The sequence below is a fragment of the Vicugna pacos genome, chromosome 14, assembly GCF_048564905.1.
Source record: "Vicugna pacos chromosome 14, VicPac4, whole genome shotgun sequence".
NCBI lineage: Eukaryota > Metazoa > Chordata > Mammalia > Artiodactyla > Camelidae > Vicugna > Vicugna pacos.
Window position 1 is genome coordinate 42,315,435 of NC_133000.1, and position 4,923 is coordinate 42,320,357.

The following is a 4,923-nucleotide window of genomic DNA, read 5'->3' on the forward strand; positions in this document are numbered from 1 at the left end:
CAGAATCAAAACAATGAAGTTGATTGAAGACTAAAGTTTGAATATACACAAACTGCTGAATTTACAATCACCAAATATTTCACTTTTTTTTTTTATGATTTACAGCTGTGTTTAAGTAAATCTCTCCAATTATACTGAAGCCTGCCATGTAATCATGGTCTAATCCCATTTGAATGCTTAGAAAAATAATAACAATGAGCTCCACTGGGCGATAAAGATTTAGATAAACAAATTGAGTAGTTTCTACACTAATCCTAGATTTTTTTTTGTTGTGATTTTTATTTGGCTCCCTGCTTCCAACAGATCATGTTTTTGACCTTAAACCAAAAGTAAGAAAGACAGATAGTCAATGCTTGACACTTCCCCACAAAGACTGGACCATCTGGACGTTTTATATTTGTAACAGGTGCTTCTGGGATTTAGAGCCTAATTCTGGCCCAGATTCTGTTCTGTATGGGTGACTCTGTTGCTATGTGCAATTGTGCATTGCATTAATTGAAGAGAATAGAAAAGGCCAAGTGCAGCAATTAGTCAGCTGGTCATGCAGAAAAGAGTCTGGTGGCTTCGAGCCATGAAACGTTGAACGCACAGATGCACAGTAACATCAGTTTTGCTCTCTGTGGTATGCTCCTCGTCTGTGACAGGTGAAATGCTTTTGTGACTTGATCCCAGTTTTCTGTCCCCTTCAGAAACAAACCACATTTCGTAACCACAGGAGAGAGAAAATGCTATATTGACACAATGTGTCTTGAATATCTAGTAAAATAATACACAGGAGGCAGAAAACTAAAGATGTCTAAATAAGCTTAACATGTATTTTAGTCATAAAATATTTAGATTTGTTGTTTATTTAATAAAGGTATTATAGTACTTTTCAAAATTAAAGAAGATTTTAGACTCATTTTATGTCTACAAGTTTAATTTTGGTTAAACTTTTTAAAACATACACAATTATTTAGTTACCTAAAACTCCAGTTTCCTCATATGTAAATTAGGAGTATTATCAAAAATCAGACGATAAAATGAGTAAAATGAATGACCCTCATTTAATTATTCTGCTTGGGATCCAACAAATAAACAAAGAGCCAACCAATAAAACAACTCTTAACCCTAAACCACTGAGAATATTTTAACATCTATACTTTCCCCTACTCATTTTAGAAATTGAATTATGATTTTTTTACACTTTATGGTATTACTGTTGTGATGGGTAATTTAATGTGTCAACTTGGCTGGGCTAACAGGATGACCAAATAGCTGGTAAAACATTTCCGGGTGTATCTTTGAGGGTGTGTCTAGAAGAGATTAGCATTTGAATCAGTAGACTGAGTGAAGATCACCTTCACCAGTGCAGGTGGTCATCATCCAATCCATTTATTGAGAGCATGTATAGAACAAAAAGGCAGAGAAAAGGGCAATATGATCTCTCCCTTTGAGCTGGGATATATATCTTCTCCTGCCCTTAGCCATCGGCTATTCCGGTTCTCAGGGCTTTGATCTCAGACTTAATTACAGCAACAGCTTTCCTGGTTTTCCAGCTTACAAAGATGGCAAACTGTGGGACTTCACTTCTAAAAGTACATGAGCAAATTCTTATAAGTGTTCTCAAATATAGTCTTGCTTTCTGAGAAACCTTGACTGATACAATCACTCTACTTTATAGTGTTTCCATTTTATTAAAATTTTTAACTCAATTTATAATAACTTTATAACTTTATAATACCTTTATAATATAACCTTATCACTTCTCAATTCAGTTTATAATAACTTGAGCAATAAAAGTAGTATATTTAAAATTAACTACAAAATGAAGAACAGACCTGAAAATTGTAAGTGAACCAAACCATTAAAGCCACATAAGCAAAACTAAATCTAACTTATTTCATGAACAAAAGTGAAACTAAACTTAGATTATTTCCTGTAATTGCTTCTGATAGTTATAAAAGAAACAAGTCATTTTCCTAAAAATGGTATAAGAGAATCACTTTTAACCAATGTCTTGCCATCTGAAGCCCCCCATTGTAATCACCAATCATTGTAACGATTAAACAATTTCCTCACTTTCATTTTATAAACCATCCTGTAATGTCATGACCCTGAACTACTTATCAGTTTTAAATTTGGAAGCTCCCAGTTCATGAACTATTCTTATATGCAACATAAACTCTTACTAAATACCATTATACTGAGCAGGTGGTTTTAATTTTGCTATTTCTAGATTTTTGACAATAGCTACTACTAGTGTAATAAAATAAACAAATATTGTAAGTTTGCTCTATAAATCAGGAATCAAGAACTCTTCTAGGTATTGAAACATCCCTAACCCACAGAGCTTGCGGTGTGTGAGTGACACACAGCATATTCTTAATATTTACTTTTATATTTTCTTATAATAATAGTAATATACTAATTGTTGGTGTCATGTAAACAAAGAAAGTAAGGTAAGAAGTTGGAAACAATAAAGATGCTATCTTAGTTAGTGAGGCCAGAAAAGAACTCTTTGAAGAGGTGATATTTACACAGAAACTTGAGTGAAATGAGAAAATAAACCTTGAAAACCAAGGGGTAAATAGCATTATAGACCAAGGGCTGAGCAGAGGAACAGGAGAGCAAGGGGGTACAAGATGGAACCGGCTTGTTGAGAATCCAGAGCCCCTTCTTTGACCCAGGCACTTCACTGGATTCTTGACCTGTTTTATCTCTGGTATGCAGATAGATTCCATGGTAGTCTGGTTAAACACTAAGTCCCTGGAGACAGAGAGCATTATATTCAAATCCAGGTTCTGACATTTATTAAATGTTTTCCCCTTTGTGAGACAGAGATTAGAAGAATAGGGATAGCATGACATATTAGAACAAAAGCAAGCAAATGTACTTCTGCCAGTACCTGACACACAATGTGCATTGTATAAACATCATTATCATCACCATCATTATCATCGCCTTCTGTGAACTATAAACTCTTAGTTCCATTCTGTAAATGGGAAAATTAAAACTCAGATTTGTTTAATACTGACTTTTATTTTTGTTATGATACCTTCAAATAGCTTTTTTAAAATTAATTTTATACAAGCTTTACAGTCGCTCTTTGTAGAAGTATTAATTGGCTACAAGTTACTCCTTTATAACCAGAAGAAATCCCCCTTAGAAAAGTTTCTAATGTTTAAAAAGAACACATTTTCCATATAAGATTTGAAATGTATTTGAACTAAAATAATCTCTAATATTTGTACTTATACTGCATACAACACATGGAAACATTACATCATTTCTATCAGTGTATTGGAGTTTGGAAAATCTTTTTTTGGACTATGTGATCCTTCAAGAACTCAACCTTCAAAGTCTCTGGCTCACTTTTTTTAACATTTGGAATATTTGAGACTATAAAATATCAAGTTTCTTAAGAAAAAGAGTCTTTCGCTTTTCGGTGAATAGGTTTTATTACCTGTGAATAGAATTAAAAATAATAAAAACAACTACTCTAAAATAATAATAATAAAGAACTAGAGTGTTGTAAGAATTAAAAGAAAACAATGTGGGCTATCTCTCCCCTCCACTACACACACACTCCATTTCACTCCTTTTGTATTTTGTATGGAGATAAACACAAATGATGGAAGGAATAGTGACCATTAAACCATAATGGAGAGAATCACATTTTCATTATAAGCCTCTCCTTTGACACAGCCCCTACCCCAACACTGACAAGATACCTGACCAATCCAGGATGTCAATTGCTTTTTGGGTTTCAGGTGGAATGTTGGTGTGTTCCCCAGTTGTTGTGGCTAGTGGATCAACAGTGACTGTGCAGAGCCCTCTGGTGGATCAGTTCCGTGGTGGGGCTGTCATCCTCTGTGGAGCTTGGCTTAGGATTCTTCTGTGGGAAGCTAAGTGAGGTCGTGCTGTTGCTGCTGCCCAATGGCCTGAATTCATGGATCACTTTCCAGAACCAAGAAGGGCAGACAGTGTCATGTCTGCCTGTCATCAGCTTATAGGTTGGTGTCTTCTGGACTTTCAGACTTGCTCAGACTTGTAGAAGTTGACTTTATGGAAGACACAAAGAGAGGTTGGCCATAATGCTGGCTGCAAGAAAAATGATGAGGATTAACCTGAGTTTGAGGAAGAAACTCAATTATCTGGCCCAAGGACTGATGACAGGGAGATTCTTGACCAGTCCAGGATATCAGTTGCTGGTTGGATTCTATGTAGAATGTTGGTATGTTCCTTGAGGCTTGTTTTGGCTGTTGGATCCATGGTGACGGGGCAGAGCCCTGTTGTGGATCAGTGCCATGGAGGGGCTAGCATCCTTTGTGGAGCTTGGTTGAGGGCTCTTCTTTGGGAACCTAAATGATGTTGGGGTGTTGCTTTTACCCAATAGCCTGAGTGCATGGTTTGGTTTCCAGAACAGAAAAAATTATGAGGATCAAACTGAGTTTGAAGAAGGAACCAAATACTCTGGTCCAAGAACTGAAGAAAGGTAGAATCCTGCAGTCCCTTTGCTCAGGACACCTGCTGATTATTGGCCAAAAACTTCTTATTTCCAGAGCCAGAAAGAGTCTTCACAAAATCTGACCAATCCAGGATGTCAGTTGCTGATTGGGTTCCAGGTGGAATATTGATGTGTTCTCCAGGGCTTGTTGTGGCTGGTGGATCCACAGCAACCGGGCAGAGACCTGTAGGTGGATGAGTGCCATGGAAGGGCTGCCATCCTCTGTGGAGCTTGGCTTAGGGCTCTTCCTTGGGAAGCTGAGTGAGGTCGTGGTATTGCTGCTGCCCAATGGCCTGAGTTCATGGTTCACTTTCCAGAACGTAGAAGGGCAAGCAGCGGCATGTCTGCCTGTTATCAGCATACTGGTTGGTGTCTTATGTAGTTTCAGGCTTGCTCAGTCTTGTAGAAGTTGACTTTATGGAAAGACATGAAGA